The sequence below is a fragment of the Choloepus didactylus genome, chromosome 2, assembly GCF_015220235.1.
Source record: "Choloepus didactylus isolate mChoDid1 chromosome 2, mChoDid1.pri, whole genome shotgun sequence".
In the NCBI taxonomy this organism is placed as follows: Eukaryota; Metazoa; Chordata; class Mammalia; order Pilosa; family Megalonychidae; genus Choloepus; species Choloepus didactylus.
The window spans coordinates 197249834-197273693 of NC_051308.1; the positions used below are offsets into that span (position 1 = coordinate 197249834).

The following is a 23860-nucleotide window of genomic DNA, read 5'->3' on the forward strand; positions in this document are numbered from 1 at the left end:
CAGAAAATCTATATTTTTAATAATGTTCAGAAAAGACAAGGCAAATCTAACATATAATCCTAGTGGAAGTTTTTTAGTTTGTTTGTTTTTGTTTTTTAAAATAATTTCAGTGAAGAAGGCAGGACATTCTGGACCAGTCCAGTGGTGTTTGTAATAGTTTAACTCTAGCATATGCTAATTGATGTAATCGCTTTATTGCACACATTCTTTTGCACACAGCCAGCAATATATTCATATTCTCAATAGGAAAAAATTCCCTTTGCAAGCTGTCAGGATAAGTTTGCTTAGTTTGTTAATCATAATATCTGTAAGTGATGAATAATTCTTCATTTTTTGCCTATTTGAGTTTCTCATCTGAAATTTTTTTCATCATGTTTAATTACACCTGTGGCCATATATCCCCTGATGCTACTTTGGGCGTGTTAACACAATCATAATTGCAGGCTGCTGGCTTGTGAGCAGGGAGATTAAATTAATTCATTTCAAGGCAAGCCTGTTGTGGTCACCTAACTTAAGTGATTATACAACAATTAGAAATCATAAGATATGTCTTCTTTTATTTATTTATTTTTTTTATGGCTCACTGGATTCTTGTTCATCATTCAGACTTTGTTTTATGTAATTTGAATCTGAAAAGAAAGATGATTCTTCCCTTAAATGTGAGGCAAAAGAATGTCGAAGCAATCTTTTCATCTAATACTTCATTTCTTTAAGCAAATGATTAGGAAATTTCATAGGATAACTTCGTTCTGCCTTGGAAATGTTCCCTGTTACACATAGCTAAAGAACCTTTAGCACCTGTATTTGTTTAAGTTAAATCAGGTTATTATTCACACTGTTAAAGGTGATGAAAAGCAGTGCCAAAAACAGATAAAAATGCAGCATCGAAGGTCTTTCATGAGGCAAAATACATAGACTAGAGACTTGGCTAAATCTTTTGCCATTCACGAGCAGTAAGGAATCTCCTCCTTTCCTTTTATCCACAACTCGATGGAGAAGGAAACACTATTTCTAAACCATCTGTAGTGGCTAAGTTCAGCTGGCTACCTGCTGTTATTTTGTTCTATCCTCCATTTAATTCCTTAGTTCCTTTTATTTTACAATGACAAAAAATTGCAGTGTAGTTTCTTTTGAAAAACAGTGTTTGAGGGTTTTTTTTTTATGACTGGCAATCAACAGCCATGTAATTGCTTTGTTATGTTTTACTAAAGAAGTCTGTTAAGTAGCATAACTTTGATACACTAGTAATAAGAGTTTGCAGGTTACAGAGACACCTGTGGTGACCAAAGCGACAGAAGCTGCTTATTAGAAAGAGCCAGTACAGCTGTGTCCTATTAACTCCTTATGACACTTTTTTAAACACAAAATAAAGGCATTGGTTTAAGGCTTTAGAACTACTTTTCAATGAATTTCATTTCAGGGCTGACTATGAAGTATGATAGAATTATTCTATACATATTTTAAATGTGGCATCCCATTTTTAAGTTACTGTCATGAAAGTAAAAAGAAGTGATATTAAAGACTGAAAATAGAAACAGCTATGAATTCAATTTAATAAACATTTACAGGAACAAAACAGAGAAAGGAGAAGAAAAAAGAATGAATCAATTTCTGAAATTTAAGATACTTGACATCCTTACTCAGAATCTCTGTCCATATAACAAGTTAAAGACTATTTTAAGTTAAGGTATTACATTTCTCTATATAAAGAAACTGAAATAAAACTACATAACTACTTTTCATGTACAGCTCTATCATAATTACTATTAGGGCAACTAGGGGAGAATATACATTTTACAAATGCAAGATGAAATTTCATTGGTGTGACATATTCCCAAAAGAATGTGAAAGTGGATTTCCTTTAATATATTAAACTGTAAGGGAATTTATTAATTAGCCTAATTTATTAGAAAAAAGGTTTAGTTTAGCCACAGTTTTCTTGCCATCTATCATAGATACCCCTGTGATAAATTTAAAAAAAAATTGTCTGATTGCGTTTCCTGCTTTAAGATTTTTCTTGGATTTTTATGACCCCATTTATTCAAAGGTGTTTGTGATGAAAATTTATTGCATCATTCATTTGATGCTTTAAATTTGAGTAATAAAACCTCACACTTTCACTCTCAACCCAATTGCTATGTAATGCTGCACTAATATTTATTGAGCAGTGGGATACATATCAAAAGTTGTTGTGCCATCATTTTTGTATTACCAGAGAGCTAAAATGGTCCGGATTAATACATGGAAACACAGAAGAAATTTCTAGATATCGCAAATAAGATTGTTGCTGTGGGTGTCATCTTAACTGTGATTTTTTTTTTTTTTCCTTAATTTATGACAAATGTAACAGAATGGCTTGCCTTATTTCAGGCTATTCATAGAGATTTAGAGAATCCTGGGCCTGTAAACTATTGAGTCTGGATGCTTCCTTAGTGGGTTTTCTGGAACTGTCCCCTGATGTTACAGGTGGGGACATTGATGCCCAAGATGGGAAAGGATTTGCCAAGCATATTTACTTTTGCTTAAGGAATACTCAGATTAAGCCTATAGAAGCAGCCCTCCAATCACAATGTGCTGTGAATCTCTCGTGTGTATAGAAGACAAGTGAAGGATATTGAAGCAAGTGAGTGTTTTGGGTAAAATTACAAGAATGTAAATGTCACTTGCCATTATAAGTTAATTTCCTGATTTCTCTAACAAACTGGATTTAAAAGGAAATGTTTCCATAGTGTCATTATTATCCATCCCTGTGATGTTGATGATTTGGATTTTCCACCTCTAAATGATTCCACTAACGTTCCTTCTGAGTTGAATGCTTAGATTGACCAACCCGTATCTGTATAAAATGGGTTAGAATAATTTACAGATTGATCTTGTAATATTCAAAATATGAAATGAGACATCAAACTTTAACAATAATGATTATGTTCTTGTCTTCTCTCCCACTAAATTGTGATCTCCTCAGAGGGCTTATTCATTTTAAGGCCCTTAAAATCCGAGAGGAAAGAAACTCAATAAGCATTTGGTAAATGAATGTATGCATCAAATTCCATCTAAGGATGTTGTTTATAATTTCAATATTGGATATCTAAATGCAGCTTCTTCTCTGGAAAAGTCTTGCTGGCCACCATTTCCGTGTGGATTTCAGGCCCATTCTTTCTTAAAGCTGTAGGCATAAAACCTTGTTAGTCTTAGGAAGTGCTAGAAGGTATCCTTTCCTAAATATCTATTTGACCAGAGGTTCTGATAGTAGGATAGAGATGTGTAAATGAAAGAGCTGAAAACACATACATAATAATAAACAAGGAGATCCTGCAATCACTACTAGAAGTGACTAAAATATCTTGAGACGTATCTATTCTTTCATGTTTATTCATTGAGAAAACATTTACTGATGTTTAATATGAACCAGAAATGGTGCTATGCACTGAGGATGAAAAGTTGGACAAGACACAGTCCTCATACTCATCATCTAATAGGAAAGATGGACATAAGAGAAATCATATACTATAAGGTATCTAAAGGGTACTTTGGGAGTATAGATAAACTTCATAGTGAGTGAGTGAGATAAACTCTGTCTGAGGGGGCCAGAGAGACTTGAAAGAGGAGGTTACATACAGAAAGAAGAAATTAGAAATTTGCTCTTTCTATTCAGAGATTTTTATATTAGTAGCTTTCTAGTCTCTTGGTTTGCAGATATTTGCTATTCTTTACAGAAGGATATTGGTATTTAAAACCTCAAAATTTAAGTATCCAGGAAGAAGGGTCGGTGGTTGAGATCATTGTGGAGAAGAGCAAGAATAGAGGGAACTGACCAACTGATGCAATCCTGTATGATCTGAAACAGTTGGAGGATTAATGCCAACCAGTTGAGATGGACAGATCCAAAGAATTTGTTTTGTAAAATACCTTTTTGGATGTGTAACATGAATGAAACCATCATGGATTTAACTAATACAGTAAAAATAGCTTTGAGCGCTATGTATTCTTAGCAAATGAGTGCTTGGCTGTGAAAGAATAATTTCTTAAAATTCAGGACAGGTATTACTTCCAGGAATCCTTGCCTCTCCCCACCCTTCCTTTATCTCAGTCTAGGTTAAAATGCACATTCTTTATGTTTCCATGTATCCCTGTACTAACTTTTATTACTAACACTCATTGCATTGTATGGTTATTATTTATCTCCCTGAGAGCAGGGAGCCATGTCTAAAATCCCATAAGCCCATTGCTTTGTACAATACCTTCAAAAAAGTAAGTGCAATAATGATAAATAAATAAATAATTTCTAAAATCCATTGATAAATAATGAAAACAAGAGAACCAGTAGGGCAATGGCATGAGCATTGGAAATGCTGCCATATTCCTCCAACTATATGTTCCTCCCCCACAGCCACTAACAGAACTAATAAAGCTAAAGCCTTCATTCTTCTTGCAGAATGAACTAAAAAATATCCAGACTGGATGCCTCTTCTACTACTGGTCCCATAGGGCCCCAGAATATCATGGCCTAATGGTCATGTACCCTTGGTATTCTACACTATCTAGAAAGAGTCTTGAATCCAAATTCAGATGAGTGGGATTCATCCATTGGTTCCACTGTTTCTTCCACCAACTAACCAAGCCTCTATGACACCCCAGAAGCAACTAGCCTCCCAGAGTAGACCATTCTGCAGTGGTACTGAGCCTTCTGCAATGGTGGTAACACTGGTGTTAAAGTAAACATGTCCATGGGATGAGAATGCTAAACTGGCTATGTTGTGAGATACGCCAAGCAGCCAGGCCAAGTTCCACTTGGAGCACCAGAAATAACATTATACTATATAAAGCACCAGCACAGTAAGAGTTAATTTGCTTCCCCCTATTAGAGCTATTTGGGTACCTTCTGGGTGTATGGGAACATTGGCACAATGGTGCCCTCCGTGCTGAGCTGTGGGCTCTTGGCTGAAGTTGCTTCTTCAAGGGAAGCCACATAATACATGTGGCACAGTAAATCACCAGTATTAACCATGAATTTTAGTGGGTGACTCTCATTCTGACAGTCACAAGAGACCCCACAAGGCAAATGTCTCACTTAGTCCATCCAATATAGATGCCACTTTAGATGATCTAATTCTAGAAAATCTGCATTCAAACATTGAATTTGACTAGAATAGTGCCAACTAGATAATCAGCCAGCTATGAGTGCTGAAGAATGAGTTGCTTATATGTGAGTAAGTTCCTGAGGTGAAAATGTTTCACACATCAGTGTAAGTGCTACAAAGTGTTAAATCAGGCATTGCACATTTTTTCTAGATGGTGTTCATAGTAGCTGCAAACGGTTCCCTAGGAATTGCTGACACTGCCTAGGTTACATAGGTTGCATATAACATACAAAGAAGTATATTAAATTTTGCAAACATGGTATCAGTGTTCGTAAAACAGGAATTCTATTGCCTATCTATGTTAGCTTTTGAACTTATTGACCTTGGGTGCAGTGTTTCAGGTCACTGCAAACTTCCACTGCTGTGCTGACAGATACTTGTTAGCCTTAATATTTAAGTGATAATTTTCCACATTACTTAATCTTTGGCAAGAGTAAATTGACTTAAAGCACTTATTATCAGCAGGCTTTCCATTTCAGTAATTAGCCATATTCACAGTGGCTACCCTTAATACCAAATTACTCAGTGGTTCATGCCTGACTGAAGCCAGCTGACTATGTTACTCTAACCCTACACTTCCATTTGATCCAACAAATATATCCCAAGTTTGGGTCTGCATGGGCGACACAAGGAGTGTTAATTTCCAGCTGCTACCCCAGGAGCAAATATGAATTCTGCAGAGGTAGCTGATAAAACAGATAGATATGTTGTGGTCAGGATACTAAGACTTCCAGAGACCCTTCATGCCAGATTTCTATATAATTTTCCCAAAACTTCTTTTTTCCCCTTATGCAACGTTTTCCTTCCAGTACTTTTAAAGGAAGTGTATTGCCATCCTAAACATTCCAGGTCAAGGGCTTAATTAATGCTTTAAAATAAAGGTTCCAAAACACCAGGAGAGTTTGTCATTTTCTCCCTGGTTTGTTTTGTGAAGAGGGAGGAGAGAAGGTGAGGAGGAACCCCTCCTGTTCCATGATTACATCCTACCCACTCATTTTCTCCTTTTCTCCTTTGCTTTTGATTTTTAGTGGCGGTCTTAACAGAATGTCAAGATCAATTTGCAGCATGGTTTAACTCAAGGTTTGTGTTCTGCCAGCAGCAATTGTCCCTGCAAACAATGCCGTGTGTTCTTGTAACTTCAGAAGCTTTTAGAAGGATCATGGCAAGGGCAGCATCTAATGACTTTATTAGTGTAGGGTTTCCAAATGGGCTCAGTAATTGTTCATATCTCTTTGTCAGCAAGTCATAATTACTGCTCAGCATTGTCCAAGGGTGCACTTGTGAATAGTTTCCTAATAGTACTGAAAGGAAGGGAAAGGGAGAAAGGATAAAAGGTGATGGCCTCTTTCGATTGAGATCAAGCCGGTCTGTATATAGACGATGGCTAAACTGTTTATAATACATTCTTCACTCTTTTTAAGGTAGAAGATTGGCTTTTAAAAATTGTTCTTTGACATAATTTTAGATTGCCAATTTACCAGCCTTTTTAAAACTCTGAATTGGGTACTTCCCACACTGCTACCTAGTACTGCAATCAGAACTGCCAGATGGTACATGCATTGTGTCTGAATCAAAGCATTTGTGTAAAAAGCACATTTTTCGTCTAATTAATTTCATTAATGCTATTTAGGAAATATGCATTTAACTCAGATACAGTTGTCAGTAAACAGTCTATGTGGAACTATTGTTTAAAAAGAACTGTGAAAAGGTGATACTGTTAACAAGCTAATCCAAAGAACATTGTAAGTTTTTATCAAATCCTGTTTTTCTTATATACTTGCTCTTTCTGGTTACTGTATTGGTCTTCTCCTTGATCTTTCTCCTAAGCACTCTCTACTTTGAATATTCTAGGTATCTTGATTGTGCGAGTCACAGAGTTAAAAGAATCACTGCCTTCTCAGGATCTATGAAGTTTGCCCCCTTGTTTGTGCTCTATTGCTGTACTCCTTCCTGTTCTGTGACTCCCACTGGTGTACACATGGACAGTTATGTGCAAATATTCACTCCCAATAGCGAGTTATCCTTGTATTTCAGGATATACAGATTCAAATAAATATGACTGCCAGAGGTACTTGATTGAGTTTTTATATGCATATATTACTAAACATGAGTTATCTAAAGAAACAAATCCTAAAAATAAGGCATTTCTTAAAAAAAAAAAAAAAAAAAAGAGTATATCCCATCATGTTTTTTGCCTTTCTTCTTGCCTGAAATTGAAAAGGTCTCAAATGATTTATTGGTTTTCTTAACTGTTCTGTCAATATTAATGATTTTTATATTCATAGTAGTTTCTGAAGAATTTTTTTTTTATTAATCATATCACCTATGCCATTTAAATTGGGATCACTTTCTTTCTCTTCTATAAATACTGGTAGTAAAACAGTCTGAGAAATTATAAAAGAAATATTTTAGTTCCATAATATAAAACTAATTCTTCTGACTTTTTTTCCAGTACTTGTCTTTCAGTCCACATGGATACTCCAAGAGATTATAGGGACCAATAATCTTGATGATCTAGTCTGCCAAATATACCACCAAAAATTTAAAAAGTAAATAACTGTTAGTCTGGTATTGGGAGCGAGTTAGAATCCTGTTTCTTATGTGTTTAGGTAATTCGTTAGGGAATAAATTTCGTGTCCTTTCCTCAAGCATATATTTGTATCTTTGAACTTTGATGCATTATGATAATAGAGAAAGTGATAGTTTTGTATTGTTCACAAATAAAGGGCTCACTACAGGGATTTTTTGAAGCCCCCTGTCAGTTTATCTACTGTTAGCTAACTCAGTCGGTAGTCACAGCAACAATTTAAAGAATTCTCCTAAACAATCTCCTTTTATGCATCTTTCCTTTCCTCAATTGATGAACAGTACCAAGAATGTTGTCTTTAACATATACTTTTCTACATATCTCAACTAATGAATGGATAGGGTAAGTTGACATGAAAAATAAAGACAATTTTGAGCTTTGGTTGTTGTATCTCATCTGAGAAATTGTGTTCCCAGCATCAAATGAGATAATAGATGCTCCCAAGCAGCTCCCAAATAAATTACTGAATAACCACAACAACTAAAATGTATTATGTAGCTATTATGAAATATATGTAAGGAATAACTTATTAGGTCTTAAAGCAAAACCTACATTCATTTAAATATGAGTCATTTGCTGTTCTTGAAAGACTGATTTTCAGTACAACTATTTCCTCACTGTTTATGCAGACAGCTGCTAATCATAAGATATAGAGCACTTAAGAAGTGAAGCTCAGTCAAGCTGGGAGTTTGAAGAATAAGGTGATATTAGGCATGTAGTGTAACATTTCCAGATCTTTATGTTTTCATTTATGAAAATAGGGGAGCTGTACTATTTGACCTGAGACTTTTGAACTTTTATCTCTAAAATTCTGTGATTTTCTGATGACTTCGACAGAATTGTTTTCAATAGAAAAATTAGAGGTTAAGCAGGATTCATTTTCTAAATGAATGTTAATAAAATTAAAAAGTAAACTTGAGCATCAGGAGAGGTCATACATTAGAATTAAGCTGCCCTTACCAGCTTGTGATCATCTATACAGAATGATCTCAGTGGGGTATAGCTAGGGAAGCCAGAGTCATTTTCTGCCTCTTTCACCTATAAAGTCAGCTTCCTTACCCTTACAACTGTCTTCCAAGCTAATACCATCTGTGACAAGGGCATCTACTGAGGGAGTTTCAATAGCTAAGAGCAAGACTCTCCTGCTACTTAAAAAAAAATAAAATAAAATAACAACTACAACCATTAACTGATCCTTACTATGTGCCAGACACTAAACATACCTTATTTAATTCTTACCACAAGTCTCTAAGGTTAAGTAGCACATGTCCCATTTACATATTAGGAAACTATTTTTGGTTCACAGAAGTTGGTGTAACTTACCCAAGGTCATGCAAGTGGTTGTACCAGATATAAATACCAAATCTGCCTATGCTTTTATTCTATATAATGATTCTCTTCCCATGCTAATATCATGCTGAAGATTCAAAAACAAAAATGTATTGAATAATTACTGTGCATAAAGCCCTGTGGGGGAGATAAGAGAAGTATTAGATATGGACCTTTTGCCCAGAGAACAAGTAAACATGAGATTTACCAAATCTTAGAGTTGGGTGTTAGAAGCATCCTTAGTAACTTGCATCCATGCAGACATTTTTTTCCTATAATATGCTTAACTGATGTTGCTCCAACCTCTTTCTATACATTGCCAGAGACAGGCAAATGAAAACTTAAAATGTAGCATATTTTTGAGTTGCTCTAAAAGCTGGAAAGTTTTGACATTTCCTCAAAAAGTTAAATATGGAACCACCTTATGACTCAGGAATTCCTCTCCTCGGTATAGACTCAAAAGAATTGAAAAACAGGGACTCCAACAGATACTTGTAACGCCAGCATTCATAGCAGCATTATTCACAGTAGCCAAAAGGTAGAAGCAACCGAAGCATCCGTTGACGGAGGAATGCATAAACAAAATGTGGAATACACATACAATGGAATATTATTCAGCCACAAAAAGAATGAAGTTCTGATACATGCTGCAACATGGATGAACCTTGAACATTATGTTAAGTGAAGTAAGCCAGACACAAAAGGACAAATATTGTATAATTCCACTTACATGAAATATCTACAATAAGGAAACTCAGAGATACAAAGTAAATTACAGGTTCCAGGGGCTGGAGAGAGGGGAGAAAGGAGAGTTATTGCTTAATGGTACAGAGTTTCTGTTTGGGGTGATGGCAAATTTTGGAAATAGATAGTGATGATGGTTGCATAACATTGTTAATGAAATTAATGCCACTGACTTGTACATGTAACAATGATTAAAATGTCAAATTTTATGTTAGCAAAAAAAGAAAAGAAAAGGCCTTGCTACAAGTATTTTTCCCATAGAGAGTTTCCCACAACTTTCTCCTTTTTGTTCCTAGTTCTGGCCTTGGAATTACCTGAAATAAGCCTAACATGCATTATAGACTTTTATCAATTTAACTGTAGCTCTCCTTTTGCCCTGGGTTTTTTTCTTTGTTTTGTTTTGTTTTGTTTTGTTTTGTTTGACATTTCTTGCCAAGTATATTCAGTTCTTTCTACTGTTCCTCATATGATAGGGTGTCTACATACAGCCCCTTCTAAAGATATCCAATATGGAATATAGTGCCCCAGAGGTGGTCTTTCTAGTACTATACACAATTCTATTCTGGAATTTTATTACTGGCATCTGTTGAACTCAGGGAGTTAGCTAAAATTCCCTACCTGTTTTTCAACTGAGTTGTTATTAAACCAGACCTCTGGCCCTTTCTACTAATGCAAATGATTGACAAGATCTTTAGGTTCATAGTCTATTAAGGGCATTCCCTTTCTCTCCCAAGTTTAACACTCACAAATGAGACCTTAACTCCTTATCATTTCTACTCCTGTCATCACTCTTGATCATCCTCTCTGTTCCTAGACATGTCAATTCAAGTGGTCATAGGTAGAAACTATATTACCTCATATATTTTGATTTCCAACATTTTGCTTTGATGAGGACCTAAAAAATGGAAAGACATTCAAGTTCATGGATTGGAAGACTAAATATTGTTAAGGTATCAATTCTACCCAAAGCAATTTATAGGTTTCAACACAATTCCAATCAAAATTCCAATAACCTTCTTTGCAGAAATAGAAAAGCAAATTATCAACTTCATTTGGAAGGATAAAGGCCCCCAAATAGCCAAAGCTAATTTGAAATAGAAGAACAAAGTTGGAGTCACACTTCCCAATCTTAAAACTTACTACAAAGCCACAGTAATCAAAACAGCATGGTACTGGCACAAGCACAGACATATAGACCAATGGAATTGAATTGACAGTTCAGAAATCAGTCCTCACGTTGATGTCCAACTGGTTTTTAAGTAAGATGCTAAGCCCACTCAATAGAGAAAGAATAATCTCTTCAACAAAAGGTGCTGGGAAAACTGCATGTCCATAGGCAAAAGAAAGAAACACCATATACAAAACCAACTCAAAATTGGATCAAAGACCTAAATATAAGAACCAGCACTGTAAAACTCCTGGAAGAAAACATAGGGAAGCATCTTCAGGGCATTGTGTTAAGCAATCATTTCTTATACTTAACATCCAAGGCTCGAGCAACAAAAGAAAAAAAAAATGGATAAATGGGACCTCCTTAAAATTAAAAATTTTTGTGCATCAAAGGAATTTATCACAAAAGTAGAAAAACAGTCTACACAGTGGGATAAAATATTTGGAAACCACATACCTGATAAGGGTTTATCATCCAGAATATATTTAGAAATCCTACAACATAACAACAAAAAAAGACAAACAAACCAATTTTAAAATGAGCAAAAGACTTAAGTAGACATTTCTTCAAAGACATACAAATGACCAGAAAGTACATGAAAATATGCTCAACATCATTAGCTATTAGGGAAATGTAAATCAAAACCACAATGAGATACCATTTCACACCCACTAGAATGACTTCTATTAAAAAAATGGAAAAATAAAAATGTTCAAGGATGTGGAGAAATAAGAACTCTCATTCATTGTTGATAGGAATGTAAAATGGTGCAGCCACTGCAGAAAACAGTTTGGTGTTTCCTCAGAAAGTTAGGTATAGAATATACCAAGAAGAAGTGAAAGCAGGAACTCGAACAGATACTGCCACACCAATATTATTTGCAGTATTTTTCACAATTGCCAAAAGGTAGAAGCCACTAATGTCCATCAACTGATGAATAAACAAAATGTTATTTAACCATAAAAAGGAATGTTCTGATGCATGCTACAACATGGATGAACCTTGAAGACATCAGGTTGAGTGACATAAGTCAGACACAAAAAGATAAATACTGAATATCCTCACTTATATGAAATAAGCAGAATATGAAAATTCATTAAGTCAGAAACTACCATATAGGTTACCAGGGATTGAGGTGGAGGTAAGGGAATAGGGAGTCAATGTTTGATTGGTACAGAGTTTTTGTTTTGGGTGATAGAAAATTTTTCACAGTGAATCATGGTGATGGAGTCACAACTTTACAAATGCCATTAACAGCACTGAAGTGTATATTTGAAAGGGGATAAAAGGGGAAATTTTATGTTGTATATAAATTACCACCAAAAAAAAAATCATAGAACCATACAACACAAAAAGTGAACTCTAATGTAAACTGTGGAATATAGGGGCATAATTATAATATTGCTTCATCAGTTAGAACAATGCAAAATGTTAATAAGGAAAACTGCATGTATGAGAGGGGGATTTCTATGAACCTGCAATTGTTCTAATTTTCAAAAAAAGGTCCTCCTTTGACCATCACTTCTTATCATTTTCACTCACTTGCTCAAGTTACACCAGTGCTGCAATTTTTTATCTCATCAAGCTTTTTACTCATGTCAACCCTGCCACTTTCTTCTACTCCATCTGCCCTCTCTAGTCTCCAGTCTTCATTTTCCTTCTTGTTTTATTTAGATTTCAAGGCCCATTGTTATCACTTTCTTATGATACTTTAAACTTCCCTCACGTCTGTCTCTCCATTGTAATCACCTTTGTTGAGCCCAACTATTCATCTTCTCTGTGTCATTACCCTTGAAGTTGAACACTTTTAGAGAAGATCACACTGACCAATTTTTCTTTTTAATAAACACAAACTTCTCATCACACAATAATGCTGGGCAATCTACCGTGATTCTCTTTCTCTATATGGAATGTCTATTTCATAACCACTCCTCATTAACCAAGCATTTCATGCCTCCTCTACTCCCTTTCCCAGCTGCCCTCACTAGTTGACTAAGAAAACAGAAGTCATCAGAAAGATAGAAAGGCCCCCACTCTTCTGTCCTTTTGGTCTCAGTTTAAATGCTTCGCCTTTCAGAAACACCAAATGAACCTTTCTAGGGAAGGTTTCCTCATTATCATTGTCTTTCATAGCACCTTCCTAGAACTTCCCATAATATGCAATTATTCTTGCTTATTTTAAAACTTATTTTCTAATTCTTCAGCTAGAAAATAATCTTCATATGAGCAATAATTGTATCAGTCTTTTTTCACTTTTTTACTTACTATAATACTCAGTAATTACTTTTTGGAAGTTTTAAGAATGCAGGACAGCATAATGATAGAGTATGAATGAGCTTTGGATTTAGTCTGAACAGACCTGGAATTCTAATATGACACTGGGCAAGTTGTTTAACCCTCCAAGCTGCAGTTTCTGTATTGGAAATTGGGATAAACCACATTCCTCAAATAACTGTTATTAGAATTAAATGGGAAAATTGATTTTAAAAAGTCTGATACAGAGTAAGTCCTCAGTGCATTTATATATATGTATGTGTTTATTTGACATCTTTATCTCAGACATTTATGAAAATGTTGACAGGACAAAGCCAAGTAGTAAGTTATTTGAGACCATTCTCAATTCAGCAGCATTCTACAGGTTCAATCTCTTGATGACAAATGAATTTACCTAATATAACCTACATTTCTTTATCTTACCCTGAAGGAAATCTTGAGACACCTTGTCATGTACCTTACCGAATAGTTGAAGCCTACGTAGTCTTCCTGGTTCTCAGTCAAGTAACCTCATGGTTAGTTGGGCATGGTGTGTTCTTAAGGACATATACTTGCTGGCTCCTGGTCATCCCTACTATATTCTTTCTAGTGTTCATAAGCCATTCATGTAAATGACTTTTCTAGATTTTGTAGGAGACAGAAGTCAAGTTTACTGGTCTGTACTTCTTAAAAATCAAAGTATTCACTTGTCTTTAGGAATGCAGATTGCTCAGATGATACTCATTCTTTCCCGTCATCATTCATTCTAGCTTTTCATTGTCCTGTTCGTTCTACCATCTATCCATTTCTTTACTTACAAAAAAAAGTATCCATGAAACACTGACTGTGTACCATATACTGTGCTGAATTTAGGAAACATTCTTGCTCCCATTGTTTTGTCTTCTTTAATGTCTATTTTTTTTTCCATTTAGCATTTACAACTTGCATACTTAAAAAATGGTTGTAGATGTCTATACAAGAGTAAATACAATATCAAACAGGAAAAATTTTTAAATCAGATGAAAATCAATTAAAAGAGGCAATTAGATGGTTATTTATAAACACCTGGGTTGGCTTTGTACTTAACCACTATAATTAACTCTGTAATTCTGGCAGCTAAAGGAAAGAAAGGAAATGTGTTAAGCATATACTCATTCATTCATCTGTACATTCAATATATATTCACTGAGTTTCTACTCTGTGCCAGGTACTAAGCTCTAGAGTTTTACAATTTACAGATTGTAGTTTACAGTTCTCATTATCTGATAAAAGGAAAACTAGTAGTTCATCTCAAGATTTACTGGCACTGGATTTAAGGGAGAATTTTATTGCATGATTTTCTATTTGAAAGTCATTGGGAAACAATAGAAACGATTATCTTCTGCTGTTGTTTTGCAGAAGACACAAATTATTTTAAGTAGGTGTTTCTTATATCAACCCCCTATAAAAGCTTTGTATTAAATCTCTTTCAGTAATGGTAATTCTTTAGGGAGCTTAAGTGATATCGTCCTCAAATAATTCCTTGTTGATGATGTAACTCAAAACAGATATAGACCTTAGAGGAAAAATCTACACAGTCGACATGTCCATTCAGCCCTCTCAGTCAAACATCAGCTGTCTCAAGTGAGCCTTTATCTAAAGTACTGGGTTGCAATTGATTTCTCACTTGAAAGTTTTGATGAGTGATTGAAGCGCTAATATTTGGTGCTGTTGACCATTTGGACGTCCCTCCTGTGTTTTAGATTTCTACTTAAAGCTGTCCCACATTTTTATCTGTTAGGGTGATAGTTGTTTTCAATTACATGAGGAAATTATGTATAAATGTCAAGATCCTAAGAGAAAGCAGCCAACCCTGATATAAATGATACTGAAAAAAATTTATATAAAAATAAAACCACAATGTCTCCAAATTTTGCAGCTGGAAAAAAATCAGAGAACATGACATGAAAAATATATGTATCTTTACTTCAAATTTTACCCTAGAGTAGGGCATGATCTGATCTTATAATGGTGCTGATGCATACTCGAGAATTTTTCAGCAGTATAATACAGTGCTTAACAGTGCTGTTAACCCATTGTTTAATGATATAAGTCTGAAATGGCTACTGTAACTTATTTTAGGAAACACTTTGCCATATCCTTACTTTAGGGAGAAAAGAAAGGAAAAAATAGTTTTGACTTTGAAACATATACAAGGAAAGAAAAAGAAGTAATCTATATTAATCCACAGACCAATTCCAAAAGTAGGTATCATTATCTTCATTTTATAGATGGGAAAGCTGAACCTCAGAAAATTTAAGTTATCCAAAGAAACATCTAGTAAGTGACAAAATCAGATTTGTTTGACTCCAAGTCTTTGTTCTTCCCACAGTACTATCATGCTTGCAATAATTCCAAATACTTTCTTTAACATATTAATATTTTGATATTTCACAACTTGTTAAAGTCACATTTCCAGTGACTGAATGAAATAATGTCAAAACTGCAGTGTGTGTGCTAAAAATCAGGAGGAAAGCTTAGAATGATGAACTTGTGGACCAACACTTGTTTAAGGAGGGCCAGATAACCTATGGGGGCGGAAGCATAGTGAATGGGGCCTTGGAGACTGTAAGAATTCACCCCTACTGTCTTTCAGTTTAATTGATTTAGGAAGTGATTGGAAGAGGACAAGGAAGTTTCTGTGGTCAACGTTGTCATAGTAGAGGTTAAGATTGTTGACGCCTGAATAGGCCCACTCATTCCAGAAATATTTGTCAGTCACCAGGTGCTAGAAATGAAGAGGTGAATAAAAGATGGTTCCTTTTCTCTTAATAGCTGTCCAGGAGCACATCTTGAAACATCAAGTTCTCCCTGACTTCTCAGACTCCATTTCCTTCTCTGATCTCCTTCAGCAGTTAATCTGAACCACTGAATTTAGGCCTCAGTTATATACCAAATTATGTTTACTGTTTTGATGGGGCGGGGGGTGGGGGGCCACAACTTTCAAACCAAAAGATCCTTAGTATTCTAAGGACAGAAACCATGTTCTATCTTGTCATGTATTTAATAGACCCTCAAATATTTCTTGATCGGTAAAAGGCAGAACACAGAAGAAATGTTATTTGGCATTTAACATAAATTCCCTCTTATATTGCCCCTGGAAAATAAATAAATTTTCTCTTTGTATTGCTAAAGAAGACATTTCTGCATTTGATAAGAGATTGCATTAGATGCTCTCTAGTCCCTTCCAACTAAGATTCTGTGATCCAGGTTTAAGAAAACAATTAACTCACCCTTATATGGGGAAATTTTTATATACTTAAATAAATGTTTATATTCTTACTAGTGGTGAGAAAAAGACAACCAAGTATCAATTATAATTACTGTCCCTTCAAAAATTAGTGTAAATTACTGCCCAATGGATAAGCTACAATCATGTCATTAAACTGTCAGTGCCTCAAAGCCTTTTCACTTGAGTGATTTGTAGACAACAATAAGGAGGTTGAATAAGAAGTTGTTTGTTTATTTTAATTCTGCTAATCTATTGAGACAATCTAACAGTTTGCTGTTACTGGGAAGTCTAAGCCTCAGGCAGGTTAAGACATGCCTTTTAGATTAAATTCTCCCAAAATTTCATCCTGTGTTTCCTTGAAATAACCTTTAATCTGGCTATGTTCTCTTGAAAGCATACAATATTTTTGCATTTTCATGGATAGGCATTATATCATCCTTTTGGAAAACTATTTGAATAATATGTATGTTTGTTAAATGCTTCTACTTAGCCAAAAATTCCACTTCACAGACATTTTTTAAAGGGCCTACTTCAGGATGTTTATCCCAGTATTTTTTATAATGATGAAACAATCTAGCTGTGGGGGAATATTTATAAACATGGCAGCACATAATCTACTCAATGGAGTATTATTCAACTATTAAAAATGTTGGTTTATTAATATTGTGTAGAAGGCTAAAAAATTGTATCCATCTAGCTAACAATTACCACAAGATGAAAAGATATGTTTGAAGAAAACGTTGACAAGAAATAGACAAATGTATTTATTGTTGTATTAAAAGTTTGGGATTACATGCAATTTTTATTTATATAAAGGATTTACTCTTTATTTTCATAATTTATCTTTATTTGATGATTGGCTAATACATTCACATTACTCAAAATTCAAAAGGCGTAATAAAAAGATACACAATAAAATGTTTCCTTCCTACCTTTTCTCTAAGTTATTCTCCCCAGAGGCAATGTTGTAACTTTCTTATTTATCCTTCCAGAGATTATTTTATATATAAACAAGCAAATATATTTTATTTTCCCTGTTTTCATAGAGATGGTAAACACTATTTAACATCTTCCTTTTTCCACTAACATTGTATCTTAAAGATATTCCATATCAGTTCATAAAGAACTCTTCGTATTTGATGACTACATGGTATTCCTTTAAATTCCATAAAATACTATAATTTATTTAACCAGGCCCTATAGGTGTGGATTATGTCCAAAGTTCTGTTATAAGCCTGCAGTAATTAACTTTTACATAGGTGATATCCACATGAAAATATATCTATAGGAGAAATTCCCAGATACAGAATTGCTAGGTTAAGAGTATATGTGTATTTGTAATATTAACAAGTATTGGCAAATTGCCTACCAGGGAGTTGGTACCAATTTCATTCCCACTAACCTATTAGTATATAATAGTGCCTGTTTCCTTGCCAATGAAGGGTATTACCAAAAATTTTTTATCTTTACTTGAAAACTGGTTTCTTAGTGTAGCTTTAATTAGGAGCTAGCTAATTATGAGTTATTTTGAGTATTTTTTCACATGCATATAAGCCATTAGTATTTCCTTTTCTAGGCGCTGTCTCTATATATTATTTCTTGATTTTTTTTCTTATTGATTTATAGGAGTTCTTTATATATTAGGAAAATTAGCCCTTTTCCCTTGGTTCGAATTTCAGCTATTTTCCTGTTTGTCATTTATCTTTTTGCCTTGTTTACGGTATTTTTTTTTACCATGCAGAAAAAAATAGTCAAATTTGTCAATGTTTTCGTTTATCATTCATTCTGTTCCCACAATACTAAATTTTTGTTACCTTTCAAATATGCCAGTGATTCTCAGACTTCAAGGTGTTTTTATTTGCTGTTCTCTGCCTATAATTCTCTTCCCTGAGATATGTGTTTCACTTTCTGCCTCATCTTTTTTTTTTTATGATTACTTCATTTATTTATTGCTTCATCTCTTTTGAGTCTTTAATCAAATGTCAAATTTTCAATGAGATTTTCCCTGTCCACTCTATCTTATACTGCAACCTCCTTTTCTTTCCTTTATTTTTCATCTGTAACCTGCAGCTCAGACTTTTTTGAAAAACTTTATTTTGAAATATGTTCAAACTTACAAGATAGTTACAAAAATAATACAAACCCCATACAGAGAACTCCAACATATCCCTACTCACACACCACCCCCCTGAGATACCCAGTTCTACCAGTTTTAGCTTTTTTGCCACATTTGCCATATCATTCTATCCATCCGTCTGTCTCTGTCTTCCTATTTTTCAACCCATTTTCTGAACCTAGAATGTAAGTTGTATACATCATGTGCCTTAAACATTTAATACTGACATGTACATTTCCTATGCACAGGGATTTTCACTACTGTAATCACCTGAAATACAGTTACCAAGTTCAAAAAACTTAACATTGATATTCAGTCTATATACAGTCTATATTCCAGTTTTTTTCATATGTTGCAATAATGTCCCTTTGAGCCTTTTCTCCTCCCTTGGTAGATCCTACCCAGGATCATGTATCGCCTTTAATTGTCATTGTCTCTTTAGTTGCTCTTTTTTTTTTTTTTTAATCGTGGGAACATATATATGACATAAACTCTGCCATCTCAATCACTGCCAAGCATGCCATTCAATGGGGCTAATCACATTCACTGTGTTGTGATAACCTCACCGGCTTCTATTACTAAAACTTTCCCTTCTTCCCAAACAGAAACCCTATACCCATTATGCATTAACTCCCCATTCTCTGTGCTCCTCCCTCCCTGCCCCCTGCCCCAGAACCTGTATTCTAATTTCTGTCTCTATGAGCTTGCATATTCTACAGTATTATCTTTGTAGTTACTATGGGGCTTAAATTTAACCCCCTAAATCTGTAACAATCTCATTTGTTTTGAATATACTATAGAAGTATATTCAAACTATGTTCTTGTACCCCTCCATTCTCCCACCTTTCTGTAGTTCATATTACATGTTTGTATGAGTCCACAACCACTGATTTATCATTACATTTTATGCATTTGCCTATTGGATCCTGTAGGATATAAAAAGTGGGAATTACAAACCAAAAGTACAATGGTATTGTCATTTATATGTACTCATGTCATTAACCTCACTGGAGATCTTTATTTCTTCATGTGGCTTCAATCTATTATCTATTGTCCTTTCCTGTCAACCTGTAAAACTCTCTTTAGCATCTCTTTAGAGCCAGTCTAGTTGTGACGAACTCCCTCACCTTTTGTTTATCTGGGAATGTCCTACTCTCGCCCTCATTTTTTTTTTTTTTTTTTAATCATCATTTTATTGAGATATATTCACATACCACGCAGTCATACAAAACAAATTGTACTTTCGATTGTTTACAGTACCATTACATAGTTGTACATTCATCACCTAAATCAATCCCTGACACCTTCATTAGCACACACACAAAAATAACAAGAATAATAATTAGAGTGAAAAAGAACAATTGAAGTAAAAAAGAACACTGGGTACCTTTGTCTGTTTGTTTCCTTCCCCTACTTTTCTACACATCCATCCATAAACTAGACAAAGTGGAGTTTGGTCCTTATGGCTTTCCCAATCCCATTGTCACCCCTCATAAGCTACATTTTTATACAACTGTCTTCGAGATTCATGGGTTCTGGGTTGTAGTTTAATAGTTTCAGGTATCCACCACCAGCTACCCCAATTCTTTAGAACCTAAAAAAGGTTGTCTAAAGTGTGCGTAAGAGTGCCCACCAGAGTGATCTCTCGGCTCGTTTTGGAATCTCTCTGCCACTGAAGCTTATTTCATTTCCTTTCACATCCCCCTTTTGGTCAAGAAGATGTTCTCCATCCCACGATGCCGGGTCTACATTCCTCCCCGGGAGTCATATTCCACGTTGCCAGGGAGATTCACTTCCCTGGGTGTCTGATCCCACGTAGGGGGGAGTCGCCCTCATTTTTTAAAGACAGAATTCTCAGGTGGCAACTTTTTGCTGTCAGCACTTGAAATATGTCATCCCACTGCCTTCTTGCCTCTATGGTTTGCAATGAGAAATTGGCATTAATCTTACTTAGATTTCCTTGTACATTACACATTGCTTCTCTTGTGCAGCTTTCAGAATTCTCCATCTTTAGCTTTTGATTGTTTGATCATAATATGCCATGACATGGATCTATTTGGGTTTATTGTGTTTGGAGTCTGTAGAGCATCTTGTATGTGTATATTCATGTCTTTCATTAAATTTTGGATGTTTTCAGCCATTCGTTTGAATATTTTCTCTGCTTCTTTATTTCTTTTCCTTCCTGGACTCCCACAATGTGTACACTTGATGTTCCACAGTTTCCTCAGGCTCTGTTCACTGTTCTTCATTATTTCTTCCTTCTGCTCCTCAGACTGTATGATTTCTATTGTCTTATCTTCAATTTCACTTACTTTTTGCCAGCTCCAATCTGCTGTTGAACCCCTCTAGGGACTTTTTAATTTCTCTCACTGTGGTCTTCTGCTGTGCTTTTCGTAATTTCCATCTCTCTATTGGTACTCTCTTTTCATTCATCTGTTGTTTCCTGATTTCTTTTAGTTCTTTGTCTTTTTCCTTTACCTCTTTGAGCATATTTAGGACCATTTTTCTAAGTCTTTATCTGTTATGTCTCATGTCTGGTCCTCTCCCTTTGATGGTTTCTAATGCTTTAATCTTCTCCTTTACCTGGGCCATCACTTCCTGTTTTTTGTATGTTTTGTCGCCCTTTTTGAAACCTGGATATTTTGATACTTTATTGTGTTATCACTGGAATTTAGACTCTGATGTACCTGTTCCTTAAGCTTGTATCCAGCTAGTGTTATGATAGAGCTTTCCTTGAATGCCAGGAGCTGACAAAAGGAAGAAAACACCTTTCCCAGTCTTTGCAGATTGACCTGTGCAAATCCTGTCCTTCAGGGCTTATCCATACAATGAGTTTAGATAATAGCTCCAGGCCAAAGCATTCAGGCAACACTGATCCTTTCTGCACTTGTTGTGTCTTGGATGTGTGCCTGTGGCCCTAGGATTTGTAACATGGTTACAAAGGCCCCCTCTTCCCTAGGGAACGCTGCCCTATAACCAGCAATCCCTTGCCCCAGGCAGCATACCTTGACTCTTCCCCTTTCAAGTTCTGTAGGAGAGGTCTGTGAACTGCCTTCTACTTACAGGACAAGATATGGGATGATAAGCCCCTTAGGCTACGATCTGACAGACTGAGCCAGGCATACCTGCTTCCAGTATGTACATGAGGGTTACTCTGCTCCCTCTAGAACAGGGATCAAGGATCTGCACTCGGAGTACAGACTGGCTCTGTGCTGAGCCAGTGAGGGGAAGGGCCAGCCAGGGCACCAGAAGATCCTATTGTTTTTTAAGAAGGCTTTTTCTTGATTCAGCAAGCACCTTTTTACTGCCATCCTTTTATTGCCTAAAATCACAGGTTTGCTGACAAGTATGCACTGAAATCAATATGGTGACACTGGTGCTTCAGAGAAATAAAATGCTTTATTTCATGGCCACCAAAAAAGGAAACAGAAGTAAGAAAAATCTCATCTGTCTCCCAGAGTCTAAAGAGTTTTAAGGTTTCTGTGGATTCAAACGAGGGAACAAGGAGTTGTTACAACAAGGAACTAAGCTAAAATAGCCATTTTAAGATGAACAACTGTGGTATCTTGTGAAGGAGTGCAAAGTAACCAGTACAGTAACAAGTATAAACAACATAGTCAGTGGTTACACTTCTAACTGTTTTCTGGAGCTTTTAGAAAGATGTTTTCTGCCAGTTCTTGCTGGTTGTTCGAAGGTTCATGGATAGAGCCCTGAAGCATTTCACTGCACCATCCTTATCAGATATACCTGGAGCTTGCCCAAGCAAATGAAGCAAATGGAAATTGGCATCTTCAAAGGAGACTAGATACTTGGTCCAGCAAAGCTACCATTATAGCACAAAACATTTTTGGGACAACTTCTGAAATGCCTTCAGAAATGCATTCCTTGTCAAATTGTGATCCATTAGCCATTTGCATCAGAATCACCTACAGTGGGGGTCAGGCTTATTAAAAATCAAGTTTCCTGGGCCTAGTCACATCTAATTAAATAAAAATCTTTAGGGGATGGGACTGAGGCATTTGCCTTTTAAATAAACTCCCTGGGTGATTCTTAGGCCACTAAAACTTGAGAATCATTGCCTTTACAGTCATTGTTCTCCAGCTTACTCATATACCCTGTTTACCAGACTCAGTTTGAACCAAGAACTTAGGACTACTTCCAAAAATCAAAGCCATCCTCAAAGACCAAAGGGGCATGTACCCAGGCATGCTGAAGGTCATTCCCAGTGGGAACTTCAGAAATGAACTGAACAATGGGATGAGCGTGGAGGCTTGTGGGGGTGATGTTATGGTAGGAGACAAAATTATTTGACTGACCTAGTTTTGGTATGCTGGACAGTGCTAGCAACTTGGTAAGTCTCACTCATTACATTAAAGGACCTTAGTTTCATTTTATTATTAAAGGGAAAGAGAAGAAAAGGAGACTTGTTTGCTGGTTAGATAGGTAGATGATATCTAAGGTCCTTTCTCTCTCTTATATTCTAGTTTATTCATCTACATAAATGTGATTGAACAAACCCTAGAGACATGAATATGTGTAAGTAGTGAGGCTTATTACTATAGCAAAACTGCCAAGTGGTCTGTTTTAAAGGGAAGAGCCTCCTTAAACCAAGGTGGCTTCAAAAGTAATAGTACAGGGTCAGCAGCTATATCTTCGACTCAAACTATTTGTCTCAAACTATTGGGTAATTTTGGAGTCTATTAGCACTGCTAAACATTAATTTCTTCTGTCCACTAGAACCATATCATTTTGTAGAAATGGTTCACACAACATTAGAAAGACATTTAATGTATTTGATGGCTCAAGGGTAAGCAGCTAGAAAACATGATACTGGTTTAAAAATAATTAGTATTATTAATCATAAATGTAATATAAATTATGACTTTAGTTTTATATCCACTTTAAATGAGTGAAGTTTTGTAGTATTGCACAGCTGCAGCATCTGTGTTGTGTTTTCTTATTTTTCTAATGTTGGTATTTGCCCCTTCATTTTCTGAATGAAAATAAAATCAGTGACTGTTTTTGTTTAGTCAACAAATTTTTGATGCTATATCTTACTATGCAAAAAATTTGTGTTGGCTTATAGGTATAAACTATCATTTTAATCCTGAAGGCAATGATGATAAAACTTTAAATATCTTTATGCATTTAACAATAAAATAGCAACCAATTTTAAGGGTCTACAATATTATAAGTACAATTCCAAGTGCTTTCTGAATCTTCTTTGATTCTTACCACAATTTTAATG

General features: G+C 35.3%; 1 protein-coding gene across 1 annotated transcript in view; it reads left to right on the plus strand.

Moving 5' to 3' along the window:
• FAF1 (Fas associated factor 1) overlaps positions 1-23860 on the plus strand; it is a 618418-nt gene that overhangs the window by 493534 nt on the left and 101024 nt on the right. The gene's annotated exons all lie outside the window — the stretch shown is intronic.